Raw genomic sequence first — 14,881 nt, 5'->3', positions numbered from 1 at the left:
TATGACTTGTATGTAGCATTAGAATTGCATGATTATTTCTTAAAACAGTGTATTAATTTAGATTCAATAAAGCAATTACAGTCAGCAAAGGGATTAACAATTTAACAGACCCCCAAAAAGGGTAATTACATGCCCAGTAATTTAGCTGACTGTGTGATGATTCAACTCCGATTCCTATTTCTTATGCCTATGTGGACTCACTCTGTTCCCTGGTGCTTTAACTGCAAGCTTGCATGCAAATACTTGCTTCTCAGTTGCTGAGGCTTATGCTGCTTTGGGCCAAAATTGATTGCTGAAGTTACATGACTGAAATGCCTCAGGTAAAAAATTCACTCAAAAGAAAAACATTAAGTAGACAGCTATGTAAAGTATGCTGCCTGACAGTCACTAATGCTCCCAGGATGGAAAAGGTGCTGCAAATAAGGTCAGCAGAATTAACACTCAATTACCCCTTAAATATAAAAGAGGGAGCCATGCATATTTCTGACAAAATTTGGAAGCAATCATAATTGCAAGCCACTGACTATATGTGCATTAACACGATGGCTGCTTTTTTCTTCCTTACAAGGACTTTTCTTCAGTTAAGGTTATAAATCACAATTAAACAGTCACAGACACACTCCTTGTATATTTATTTTATCGTTTTACATTCTGTATGAAGGATCCACTTTCCTTTTGGAGAATTCAATAACTTCCTTTCAGGCTCAGATCCCCAGTTGGTAGAAATTGCCATAGCTGCACTGAATCAATGGAGCCCTAGCAAATCATGCCGACCTTGGATATGCTCCATGGTTCTGCTTTGTGTAGTCAGTATGTTAACATTAACACAGATGTAAGGAGAATCTGTTCATTAGGGGTGTGCAAAATGGGCCATATTTGGTTTTGGATTCAAACTGAATTGGGGACAGTGATTTGATTAGTTGATTTGGATAACTGTCCCCAATTCGATTCAGCCGAATCCGAATCTGAAGATCTGATGCTGATTTGGAGAATCAGCAATTCAGCCATAGACACAGCTTTAAATGTTTTTTCTACATACCTTGAGGTACCAGGCATGGCTTGTGAATGCTGTGATGGTGGGGTAGATGGGTGTCCCACAGGAGCATGGGGGCCCCCCCACACATGCTCGGCGGTGATCCCAGAAGTGGACTGGAAGTATTTTCGGTCCACTTCCAGGTTTGCTGGGGAACATGACAGGGGTCCCCCCTGAACTGCCCAGCTCAGTGATGAGCTGTGGGGGGACCCCTGGTGCCACCCAGACCCAGGAGGCGCACCAGTTACCGAGCCGGGGGGTGGGGCATAGGGAGGGGCCCTCTGTGCACTCCCTGGTGGACCCAGAAGTAGACCGGAGGTGCTTCTGGTCCACTTCTGGGTCTGCTGCTGAGTGTGCTGGGGAGCCCTGATGCTTCTGTGAGATGCTCCATCCACCCCAGCATTTCAGCATTCACAAGCTGCCTGGTATCTTAAGATATGTAGAAAAAACATTTAAAACTGTGTCTATATCCAACTCACCAAATCTTTCTAAATCCTTCTGACTTGATTCAGAGGGTTCCAATTCAATCTGGAGAGATTAAAGGGTCTCTTGACTCGATTCAGATTCGGAGATTTGGCCACTGAATCGGGCCAAATTGAATCAGGGACTGAAGTTTTACACAGCTCTACTGTTCACGGTGATCTAAAAGGTAAAACACAGACCTGTTTAATACACAGCAGGGTGAAAACCATAATGTTTATTATGGTGAAACTGCATTTTTAGGTCCTCCTTCAAAGACTATGAATGGCAAGTTTCCCTTGCCTTCAACAGGCTTTGGATCAGGCCTATAGTAAATATGGTCTCGCTAAGTGTAATATTTGCTTAATTTATTTGCAGCTATTTGTGTACCTGTTCCAGAATAAGGTGTTAAGGGAATTAAGGGAATAAGGTATTTCCCCCGCTTTAACCCCTCACTTGGTTTTGTATCCCATCTTTTCTCTTTGATGACAAAATCAACTGAAGGTAAGCAGGACTGCAAAGTTTCTCTGAAGGAGGCATCCCACAGCCAGGCATTCATCCATTTACTAGCTCAGTGGTGCAAAAAATGACTCACATTTTTCCTTTTTCAGTTTCCATTGTCCCCCCCTCCCCATTTTTTGCTTTTGGCCCTGGTAAGTAATGAGAATGAAAGACCTCCCTTTGCCTTGGGATGGTGGTGGTGGTGGGGGGGATGGGGACAAAAAAGATCTGATTTTATTTTTATGATGACTGTCCCAGTTTAGTTACTAAACCTCAATGGGATTTTGCAATTGGAAATATGACCCTTCCGAGTTGGGTCTGGAAAATGAAATAACAGCAGAAGAGCCTTTTTCTCACAATTTAGTTCCTGTGCTTTGTGGCTCTCAGTCCTACAGTGTCTGAGTTCATTTAGGCTGCATATAATTGACAGGTTCTGAGTTAAATAGTTGGGGTGGGATCATATCCTAAAAATAGCTTAAAAAGAAAAAAAACTCGTAGACAGACAAGAAGGCAGACAATTCTTTCCAGGCACTTGGAAAGCCCCTATTTTCTTAGGCACTTGCCTGGTAAGTGATCTGGAAGTCTTGCATCTATAATAGTTTAATACAACAGGTTGCTTAGAGGCAGACAATATGCAAACATACCACTTGATTTAAGGTCCAGGAGGCATTTTTGAAGGTGATTTCCCCCCCCCCCAAAGGATTGTTGTTGCTAGTTATTAATGTGACATCACTTCCCCTGACCTAGCTAGCTTTTCTGTCTCTGCTCATTAGACCTCTGGATGCACTATTTTTTTTTTAATTTCCTTGAGATCAAAGCCATATTTCTTCTGAATTCAAACCCCTATCTTTTACCATGTTTACTTTCAGTATCTAAAGGAAAAAATGACCAACAAATCAAAATAGGAAGAATGTGTTGGCAACAAAAATGTGTTGTCTCATGCTGCTTTGAGGGGGTCTGTTAGGCTTTTCAAATTTGTCAAGCTGGACAAAGTTGTCCCATTTTCCTGCTTCTGCACTGTTGTAGGAGGATCAGCTTTGCATTTTCTGTATGCCCTGAGTAACAGAGGAGCAAGTCAAGCAGTCCCAGATTACCCACATGGACTCCTTGACAGGGAGAGTTAGGTGCCTTTTGGGTTGCCTGGCTTGCTGAGTGGGGAGCAGCTTAAGCCAGCTGGTAAAAGTGCTGACATGAGACTAAGCCACACTCCTCAGAGATCTGTCTCTGCTTAGGTTTTACAACCAAGGGTCCTTTCCTGGAGTTAGGGCTGGATCCAGTGTCTTTCACAGACAATATCTCAGGAGAAAGTGTCTTTTTGTCCAATGGTTCAGTATTTAGAGCACTTGTCTGGGATATAAGGTACATTTGTCTGAGTGTTTCCTAGGAGAGTGCTATGGGGTACTCCAGGCTGGGGAAATATTTCTATTTCTCTTTGCAGGATATAATTACATAGTCACTTGGTTAAAGACAGATAAAAGCTGTGACTCTTCAAAGCTTTTTCCACTTCATAGTAAAAGGAAAAAATAAAAATGGCTAAGTGCTACTTTATAACGCTTCCACTGTTGGAGAAGTCTGGTTTTATCAGTTTCCCTTATACAGACAAGCAAGCCCAATAGCTGACAGGGGATACCGAATAATGTAATCCATGGGTGAGTCTACACAAGACACTAATTGCACAGTAGCCTGCTAGCACTGTGCAGTAGGATGCTGGGCAAAAACTGTGTTAATATGCTACTGTGCAGCAGAATTAGGCTGCTGCTCAGTTAGCCTCTGTAAAAACTCATGTGCCAGCACCTCTGCTCATTGATTTAGTACTTGGTTATACAAATACTAAACTTAGTGCACAGTAACTACAGCACATTACTGAACATGCAGACACACCCTATTTGTCCTTTAATTACCCCTGCAGGTAGGTGCAGGATATCCTGGGTGCTTGAAAATCAAACAAATGTAGATGGTAGACCTGGCCAAGTGCCACTGATGTGAGGGTAGGGGGAGGGTACTTTCTGTTGAGAGCTAAGGTAGGCTCAAAATTAAAAAAAAATAACACTCCAGCTATAACTATTAACACATACATGGAATCAATAAGCTTTTGCAAGTAAGTGATATTTAAATCTGCATTCATGACTTTTTCCTCTGAGATAGGTGCTGATCACCTCTGGCTGATATTTAGCAGGAGCTGAAGGCTCTCAACATGTTAAAAGACTGTCCCCTAAAAGGTGTTAATCCTATGTTGGCCTTAGGTTAAAAGGGATTGAACCCCGTGGGAGTTGAGCCATCGGGGTAAAGATGTAGACAGAAGTCTTCTTGTTTATATGAGCCTCGGGTTCCAGGACTTCTGCCCATGAGGTAACAACATGAATAGACTATATGTCTTCAAAAGAATCATAACTGAACACATTTCCTTTTGTCAATACAAAGATCCTTACATTGTGCTGCCAAACTGGTGGTTAGTGCTAAATCTAAAATTCACACTGAAGTCATCCCAGGCCATTAGAGTATTTAGAGTATTTTGCAAACAAGTATGGCATTTTTTCAATGTAACCTTCCTATGCCAGGCAGCAGCATCTTCCAACATGGTGTGCTGTTCCACAAAGGCTGTCTCTAATCTGCAAGCAAGGTGACTGCATCAACTTAGCACTCTGGGCAGGCTGTTTGCCACTGCTGAGTAACAGTGCCCAATAGCCAGCCCTTACATTCATTTGCCTACCTGCAAGGCTTTGTAGACATGATATTGCTCCCAGTTTAGGAAACAGCACAGCATGTTGTGTTTGAGGGTACTGTAGCCTGGCGTGGTAAGTTTACCAGGTAGACTTGGCAGTACAAATGCTTCCCGTTATTGACTTATAATGTTTGCTAATGAACTAGTTGGCTAGCTAGTAGAATAGGACTGTGTGAAGCTTTGGACCCTGATTCTATTTGGCAGCAATTCAGCTCGATTCGGTGGCTGAATCTCCGAATCCAATCAAATGAGAAGACCCTTTAGTCTCTCTGAATTGAATTGGAACCCTCTGAACTGGTTGGGACAGATTTGCTGATTTGGACATAGAGGCAGCTTTAAATGTTTTTTCTACATACCTCTAAATAGCAGGTGGTTCATGAATGCTGCGATGCTGGGGTACATGGAGTGTCCCACAGAAGCGTGGGGAGGGGGGGGGTGTCACCAGCATGCCCGGCAGCAGACCCGGAAGTGGACCAGAAGCACTTCCGGTCCAATTCCGAGTCTTCTGGGGAATGCACAGCCCCCACCTTTCCCCCTCCCAGCTCCATGACTGGTGCCTCCTGGGTCTGGTGGGGAGGCACCTGGGAGTCCTCTTGTGGCTGATCACCAAGCCATGGGTGTGTGGGGAGGGGGGCAGTGTGCTCCCCGGCAGACCCAGAAGTGGACTGGAAGTACTTCTGGCCCACTTCCAGGTTTGCCGCTGAGCATGTGAAGGATCCCCCCTGCACTCCTGTGGGACACTCCATGCACCCCAGCATTGCAGCATTTACGAGCTGCACTGGTACCTTGAGGTATGTAGAAAAACCATTCAAAGCTGTGTCTGTGTCTGAATCCCTGATTCTCTGAATCAGCATCGAATCTTCAGATTCAGTTTTGGCTGAATCGAATCAGGGACAGTGATCCGAATCAACGAATTGACTCACTGTCCCTGGTTCAGGCCAAATGCGAATCCAAATCGAATAGGGCCTGCTTCGCACACCCCTATAGTAGAATAGCAGTAATCCATTACAGATGCCCAAAGAAACAATGACTTTGGGTAAGTGTAGATGGAGTGCACCTTTCTTAAGAACCACAAGAGAATGAGTTCAGTTTGAGGACTTTTCTTTAAAGGAAAGCTTATGGAGTTGAAATTTCTGACAAGAGGGATGGAAATACAGAGAGAAACTCTCAAATAGTCATATATTTCTTGTTTTACAGATTAATGCAGTATGATATTAACTGCCTCAGGCCTATAACAGCTTGATGCACATCACAAAATAAGTTCAGAAGATCACAGGGTGAGACAACAGGAAGCTTTAAGAATAATTATAAACTTTCTCAGAAAGAAAAATCCAAGTAATTGAATGGTGTCTTCCTTCCCCTCCTCCCCACTACTCCATTCAATGAACATGGTTCCTAGGATAGTAATCATTGCCAGCAGACTTTCATGAAAATGTATACATGGCTTGTCCTGCAACCTGAGGACTGGTATAATCTCAGTGAGAAATTATTCAATGTTTCTTGATGTGCTGTAAAGGATTATTACACAATGTTACAGAGGCTTACTGAGTATGGAACACCCAGCTGTCCAACAGGAAGTCTTGCAGAAGTTTAAAGGAAGGTAATGAAAGAGAGTCTGGGCTTTCTGTTTGATTTTATTGTTTTTCCTTCTGCTTTTTTTTGTCCCAGTAAGATAACAAGATGGGAGGGCTGGAGGAATGAACAGTGAAAACCAGTGAAAATTCTGATTAATTTAATCTTATCCTAAACAGCTTAGAAGTGGAAGCTATAAACCTAAGCTTATCCCAATTTTCCTCATCTTCTTGCCCAAACCTGACTGCATCTTGAATGCTTCTGAATTTATATACTGATTTTTCACCTTCAGCTCTCTGTGATGTACAGGCCATCTAAAATAACAGAACAGGGATCCTCGTAGGGTCAAGTCAAAGCTTTACCCAGTTATGTATCATGTGGAATAGTTATTTCAAATAAAATTTCAAAAAGTATTGTCCCAGTGTCCAAGGCCCACCATGGGCCTTTTTATTGGATCAAAGACTTGTTTTGGGATCCTTTACCAATGTTTTTACCTTCCCACTCCACTATTGTGAAGCAGGCTATGTGCAGCTGAAGACTTTTCTAATAGTGACTCTTGGTCAGTGTTTTAGGTGAGGTTACTAATCTTCCTGGTAGATGTGTAGATTAAAAGGTGCTCCTCAGCACCCTGCTGTTGCTGCTGTCCTCATCAGCAAAGGCCTGCTGCTATGTGGGTCCTTTGTCTGGAGTTAGAACAGTTGTACAGACATGAAGAACTGTCAATGGCATGTAAACCTGATGTGCAGATTTACTTTGTCCTAATTCTTTTTCTGAGTGATGCAGACTTCCTGCTGCCTCCTCCCAGTTTTCATACTAAAATACAGAACAACTGCTCAGGCTACTTATCAAATGAAGAAATGCCACCAGTCCCCTTGAAGCCAGAAGCCATTAAAGGGATGGAAATGGTAAGAGAATACAAGTTCAGCCATGTATGTCTCTACTAGTCACACTTTTAGCTGCACAGACCTATTAATTTAACTTTAAGACATCAACAGGCAGACCCATTGATATCAGAAATAACTAAAATTACAGTAGTTTAATGACTTTCTTGACACAAAGGTAAGCTTTATGAAACTTCCTGCATTTTGTAAGAGAGAAAATTTAAACCCTTCTATAACTTAATCAGAGTTCTATATATCAAATAAGGATTATATTATTCCTTAATGAGCCCTGCAACTTTTCACTGGAGAAGCTTCTTGTGGGGCAAAGAGACAGAGGGAGCATGAAGAAGCATGTTCCCCATAGTTGCACACTGGGAGTAGGGGCAGGGACAAGGGCACTGTCATTTTGTCTTGCTTTTTCATTCTCCCCTTTGAGGACTGACCTTTACTTGCAGTAATTGATGGAGGTTTCATGACACGTTTCACATTTGTTACGTTGTGCCATGGAGACATTTACAACTTACACTTCAATTTAGTTCTGGTTCAGCAGCAGGAATTTCTACTTATCCTTTTGAGGGTTTGTCTTGTGTCAGACATGCCAGCTTTGGCTCAGCGTGTGAGCTCTGGTTTGACCTTGGCTTGCTCCCCCTAACTATGGACACTGGTAACAACCCCTGGCTCTAACTTCTAGGTCTAAAGCCCCCATGGACCCTGACCATATATACATACTAGGAAGCATGAGGACATCACTCCTAGTCTCAAAAGACATAATAAGATTATAGTATCATAGGAAAGTAGGGCTGGAAGGGACCTAACAAGGTCATTTAGTCGAGTTCCCTGCTTGAGAGCAGATTGTTTCTGACTAAACCATCCCAACCAAGTGTCTGTCTAACCCGCTTTTGAAAGTTTTCAAGCATACGGATTTCACAACTTCTCTAGATAGTCTATTCCAATGCCTGACCAATCTCATAGTCAGAAACTCCAGCCTAATTTTCTCCTGCTGAAGCTTGAAGTCATTGCTCCTTGTCCTGTCCACAGAGAAAAGCCCAACTCCATCCTCTCTGTAATCACCTTTCAGATATTTGAAGACTTTTATCAAGCCCACCTAAATCTTGTCTTCTCCAAACTAAGTAAACTTGTCTTCTCCAAACTAAATAACACTAGTTCTTTCAAGCTGTCCTTGTAAGTCTTGCCTCCCAGGCCTTTGATTATTTTCATTGCTCTTTCCTGGACTCTTTTCAAACTGTTCGAAGATTCACTTTCTTTGATTTGCAAGTGACACTCCTGTTAATACAACTCAGTATGCTGTTGGCTTTTTTACAGCACACTTTTGGCTCATATTCAGCTTATGGTCTATTTTAATCCCTGGGTTGTTCTTGCAGTAGTGCAGCCTAACTGATCATTCTCCAGTCTGCATTTGTGCATGCAGTTATTCTATCCCAAGTGCAGGACTCGGCACTCGCCTTAGTTGAATCTTATCAGGCCACTTGTGGACCACTTCTCCAGTCTGTCCAGGTCACTTTGGATCCTAGCCCTGCCCTCTGGACTACCTTCATCTCCACCTAACCTGGTGTCATCTTCAAATTTTCTGAGTATGAACTCAGTCCCATTGACCAAATCATTAATGAAGATATTAAACAATACCAGACCAAAGATGAATCCCTGGAGAACTCCACCTGATACCTTCTCCCAACTAGACACTGAGACACTGATGACTACCTGTTGAGTATGATGATCCAATGAGTTATATATATCCATCTTACATAATTGGCTGAATCATTGTACTCAATGAGTAGTCATCAGTAGCTCAATGTATAACTACACACAGGGCATCAGGTAGGGTTCTTCTTATATCAGATGTCTTCTTACTGATTTCAGGACTCACTTTATCTGAAAAGTTTTCTGTGGACTTGTTCTAGATTCTTCTTCGGTCTTTTATTTCCCTACTCTGATCCTTGGTCCCTGTTCATCTAGAAAGGACTTTTTCTCTGTCCCTGTCCTTTTCTGGGGTAAGACCACTTTGCCCTATACTTCTTGTCATCTAAACTAACAAAATATTTCAGCTCATTGTCATAACTGAAAACCTGTTTTTTTCCCCCCAATACTTGGAACTCTTCTTTCATATTACTAATTAAGTAGCTGCATTATTCATAAGAGAACAACATTTTGGGATACATATGGCATAACAGACACTTAGCAAAGTTAATTTACAAACATCACTATTGTATTCTTTGAACTCTTCCACAGACAGTGATGCACGCGAGGGTGGTTCATAAAATGTAATTACTATGGAAACAGTGATGTCATACTTTCATGCTTGGTGATCAGTAACTTTCAAAACCAGAGCACAAGACTGACATATTCTAAATGTGGGAGCTCGGCTCCCAGCATCCTGAGAAACATGGGACATGGACACCTCGGAGACCTGTCCTGGTGCACTGGGGAAGAACCAGTGGGCCTGTTACCTCCTAGCAGAGCCTTGGCAGTAGTGAGGGAGTGGCAAAAATGGCAGGTGCAGCAGCAGCCACACTTTAGAAGCATGTGCTTGCTGCATGTAGGTAAACCAGCCGCAGCTTCCAGTATAATCGGAAGCTTGGCACCAGCTGGAGAGAGAGGCTGGTACAGCAGGGAGACAGCCAGCAGCAGGAGCAGGGCTGCAGAGAGCCTGCGGGTCCGGCATTCTGCAGGCAGTCTCTGCACCGGAGGGAGAGAACATGTAAAGCCCGGGCACTTGGAAAAGTGCCCAGCAGAAGGTGCCCAGAGCTTGGAACAGCTGATGGGGACTCACCACAGCCAGGAGTGGCCGAGAGATGGACATATTTGAAGGTAGAGAGGGCCTGGCAGGGCAGGATTGGAGCCCAAATGTGACTAAGAGGACTGGAGGGTCCAAGTGCTTTAAGTTTTGTGTTATTGTTTCTGTATCGTGCTGGTTGGACCATTTGATGATGGGAAAGACCTGTCTGGAGTGGACTTGCTCATTGCCTAAATAGGAGTTAAAGGCTATATAAGAACTAGAAGAGCCGAAGTATGCCCGGCAGAGGGTCAATCCCTGAGACCTTAAAAGAACACTAAGACATTGCGATGGCCTTGAGTGGGTGTCAGGTATATGGAATTTCTTTCTTTTCCTTTTTCTTGATTTACAAACAATCTTTCACTTCAGGAACACCTGTTTGGCTTGTGGACAGGGTGAAGGGGAGGCAGGAGCCACATGGGAAAGATCCATGGCTCCACAAGCATAGCTCCAGTGACATTGGAAGCCTTCTGCTTATCTAGTAAGACCAAGATGTGGTGGGTGAGAACAGAATGGCGGCTAGCAGGTGAGGTACATGTTCAGGTGAAGCAGTCTGCATCTAAGGCCAATTACGTAGAGAGCTTGGGCTGTCATGCCTGGAGGTATTGGACTGACCTGTGGCATCAGATACATATACCATGCACTTTTGTTCACGCCTAGGAGAATATAACCTTCTGGTACTTCTGTTGTTTGTCAGGTATGTAGCATAAATATTTTAATATTAATGTTGGTGCACTAAACAGGAAGTAAGACTAAAATTCCTGACTTAGTCACAGAAATTCTTTGGGCAATGTTTAATCTCTCTATGCTCAGTTCCCCACTTGTAAATTCCCTCTCTCCTTCTCCTTCTCTGTATATCATGTCTGTTTTGATTCTAAAATCTTTGGGGTCATATTATTTCTTAGTGTAACAGAAGCACTGTTTGGGCTTTTAAGAGCTACTGTAGTACAAAGAATAAATCATCCCAACCTGTTGCAAGTCTGAAGGGCTTATTTCATAATAAACTCTTATAATTCCTATGGCGCTCAAATGGCCAGTGGAGTGAATATTTACATATGGTAAGAATCATGTAAAGCAAGAGAAAGGAACAATGGAATAGACTATAACTCGTACTTCTGTCAATGGTTCCTGTGTACTCAGACTTTCAGGTGGGAAGTAAATTCTCCAAGTCTTGCTCCTCAAGTTCAGACTGCCAAGTCTTCTGATCTGATTGTTAATTCTTCTTTTTTATTTTATATAAGATACTTTTAAAAGTTTAGTAATTATTCCCTTTCTTGTAGTTTTTTTTAATTTTTCCTTTACCTTTCATTGGCTGGGAGAGCTCTGAACAAGGGAAAACCCATATGGAAAACCAGGAAATCTTTAGAGGGAACATTCTGTTTTATCATATTTATTATCACCATTTACTGATGATGGGGTTACCTAGGCTCTCTAGTTGTGGGCCCAGGCCTACTGCAGTATGTGCTGTACAAAGCCAGACCAAAAAGACAGAGCCTGCCTTACAATCTAACTGCCTTGTGAGCTATAATAACAAGCAGAACAGGGTGGTAAAAAGGAGGTATTTAAACCTGAACCCTCACTTTCCTGGCTGCTGTTAGTTTACACCAGGTCTTTATTGCCATGCTAGATTTGTGTTCTCTAGGTGAATAATGCAAAGCCTTCATCTCCTCTTTCTGGCAGCAATTCTGAAACTGCTCTCTTTGAAATAGTTCACTTGCTTTCTGCTATGGCAACTATGAATGAACTGATGACTGATGATTAAAAGGATTGCCAACTCCCTACATAAAGGTGTTTTGTTACCTTCAATTCAGGGGAGACCAAGCAACTGTGCTGCTTTTTTTTTTTTTTAAATCAGGTTGCTTGTTAATTCAATAGAGTGTTCCACAACTATTAGATCTCAGGCCATGCTTAACTTCTCAGTTTCTGGGAGCAAATCAGTGGTCTTTCAGAATTCATCTTTGGTCAAACTTGTATTTTTAAAGACAAAATAAATATGTAAGTTTTTCTCCAGTTAGTCCTGAGAGTCAATATAAAAATGTGCAGCTGTGCAGTTTCATTTTCATAGTTTCATAGTTTCTAGGGTCGGAAGGGACCTGAGCAGATCATCTAGTACGACCCCCTGCCATGGCAGGCAATTTTAAGTGGTTGTCCCAGCTGTTTAATTCTTATGGCTGTACCTATCACTAGCAGCCTCCAGAAGGCTCAAAGAAAGTCCAGCTCAGCCTTTTTTAGTGTTGAAAATTTATAGATTTCTAATTTCACATACATGAATAAAGCCAAATCACCACAATGAGAAAGATTGAAAAGAGCAGTGTGGAGATGGCAGGGGGAAGGAATTAGCTACAGGGGCTGTAGTATATATGCAAAACTAGTTGTTTTAAAGAAAAATATTAATTTCATTGGGTTGAGGACTCATTACTGATTATTACTGTCTACTACCTGCTTCATAGACCTATATGTTTCCCTTTACATTGATGGAATGGATATCCATTTCTGAATTTTGTACAGTAGCTTATCTATTAGAAGATGGGGACTGGCACACTGGAGTGTAATGCTAGATCACCCAGATATATTACACCCATGACATTTACAACACTGGATATTTACACCTGTCACAACTGTCACTTATCACCTTCAGATCAGACAACTTCATTCCCCATGTTTACAAGAGGAGCTCTATTGCCCTTGAATTCTGCAACAAAATTGATTTCCCACAGTGGGTTCCAGCATATGCTCACAGGGCTGGCTTCTCCAGTGCCTTGCACCTTGGCCAGTCATTTATATCTCTCTAATGCTGCCAATTCACAATTACATTTCACCCTAACTTGGCACAGCTGTCCAGGATGACAGGCCTCGGGAGAGCTACTGATTCTTCAGCTAAATTCATGATACCTCCTACCCTAACTTTGTGACCACCTTGTTCTGAGGTGTTTGTAAATTGCTTTTGAACTTATTTTATATAAATGTTCTGCTTCCTGAGTGATAAAAGAGATAATAATGGTGTAACAAGTAATATAAATGATCCCACTGCACTGAAAAAAGGAATAGATGTCTGCCAAGTCTTAGCTTGGAAAATCGTGGCCAATAGGAATTGCAACCGTGTTTGCTTTATATAGTAAATGGCACACTGTGGATATTACTGCAGTGTTGATAAAACGCTTCTCTAGGTACCTTCCCCACAACCTTCCTACTCCTCTTCTTCTTGCCTAGTGTTTATAGGTGCACTTTCAACATGGTGATAGAGAGGCTTTTGAGCTGGATTATACCAGTGGAAATTAAGGTAAACTCATCTGATTTCAGAGGAGTTACTCTGGCATAAATCATTTGTAACTATGTATGGGATATTGGTGTGGAACTCGGGAATTACCCAACTCTCCACCTTCCTCTTACTGAAGTTCAAAGCTAGGCAATCTTTCCATTCTACCCATTCTCTTCCGAAGACTGGTTGCTTTATTACAGACCAATCATTTATTGGTAAATGAAGACAGAAAATTAACAGGTTATTGAGGTATGGTGGGAAGAAATTTCACTTAATTTATTTAGCTTAATGAGAGTAACAGTCATCAGAAGATTTTTTTTCTGATAAAAGGTATGGTCAGACATGATGGATTGGGAGAAAGGTAGGGGAGACAGGGTGATGTTAATGGTTGTTGAGTTTTATATGTGAAACCTCTCAGCCACCCACCAGGGGTTAGTTGATTTAAAAAAATTCATGGAAAACGAAACCTAAAGATCTATATGAAACTCTGCTGGGAAATCTGTGTTCTCACTGTATGTCTGTACGTCCTTACTTATACAGCAAAATCAAAATGCAATACTAAATATATGGAGATTTATTAATTGCTCTTGGTTACTTAACTTATGCCAAATTAGAACTGGTGTCTGCCAGTACTGTTGTGCTAATATTCCTAGGCTGAACAGTCACCTCAATTTTATTTCAGTTAATATATGTAAGAGCTGTTACAGTTCCCTAGCAATTCATTTTGTTTTTCTTAAGCAACAAAGCAACCCAGAAAATAAGCTCTGTTTTGGAAGTGTCTATTTGTCTGAAGTTTCATCACACTGAGTTTGGAGAAACAATGGAGTCACATAAAGGTGTGTTGTTGTCATCTCTAAGTCTTCAAAGAAACTTACTCTTGTTTTACCTTCTGCTGTCTGTAAATTTCTCTTACACCAAGGAATGACCATTTTGAGGCAGTTGTATAGATACAGCACTTTCCAATACACTCAATGAGATGAGTGACTCAGATCAGTGTATAGTAGGTGGCCCCCAGAGAGCAAAGATAGCTGCAGTTGGTTCTAGACATTGGGGGAATCCACTGCTGATCCTGCTTGCTTTAAGTGGGACAGTGGGACTTGATGAGCTACCAAAGACACTCCCATTGGTTTTGTGGCTGTATCAAACTATAGACTGTTTGTGCAGGATACTGGGAATATCACATGTCAGTTGTCAGTTTGGTACTGCAAGGAATTCAAGTGAGGCAAACCTATCTAATGAAGAGGGAGTTTTTACTAGCTTTCAATAGAGTGGCAAAACAAATTATAGTGATCTTATGTTGGAGCAGTCTCTGAAGGGCAGACTTTGTTCTTCTACCTCCCTGTGCTATCCTCTTTAAGCAGTTATTAAATATTCATTCCAACAGTTAGTCTATTTACAGCTTGGACTATATTGCCTTTCTGCCAGTGAGATTTTTTTCTTGCGTTCATTGTAAATATTTTGTCTCTGTCCCACTAAATGGTAATAAAGATGTACAGAAGACTTGAGTGGCAGGCTAAAATTTATTCTGGCCCACAGGTTTAAGTGTCTTCAATTATTCTTTGCTGTAATCATATCCTGCAGTCATTTTCATGCTGTGGCTTCATTTGTGAGCCATGTGCTATTCGTGTGTAATCATACAAGCTGAGACTCAAAAGACCACTAT

At 41.8% G+C, this 14,881-nt stretch overlaps 1 long non-coding RNA gene across 5 annotated transcripts in view; it reads left to right on the top strand.

Moving 5' to 3' along the window:
• The window catches only part of LOC109307169, a 393,364-nt gene that overhangs the window by 121,967 nt on the left and 256,516 nt on the right, over nucleotides 1-14,881 (top strand). Inside the window, exon 1 of one of the 5 annotated variants that reach the window (XR_002100187.1) lies at nucleotides 6,168-6,315. The exons of the other annotated variants lie outside the window; for them this stretch is intronic. This is a non-coding gene — a long non-coding RNA (uncharacterized LOC109307169). Of the gene's footprint in view, nucleotides 1-6,167; nucleotides 6,316-14,881 lie in introns of those variants that run through there. 5 annotated transcript variants of the gene reach the window in all.

Source organism: Crocodylus porosus, unplaced genomic scaffold, assembly GCF_001723895.1.
Source record: "Crocodylus porosus isolate Cpor-Errol unplaced genomic scaffold, CroPor_comp1, whole genome shotgun sequence".
In the NCBI taxonomy this organism is placed as follows: Eukaryota; Metazoa; Chordata; order Crocodylia; family Crocodylidae; genus Crocodylus; species Crocodylus porosus.
Note: the sequence above shows the minus strand (reverse complement) of the source record. Positions and strands in the feature narration are given on the sequence as shown.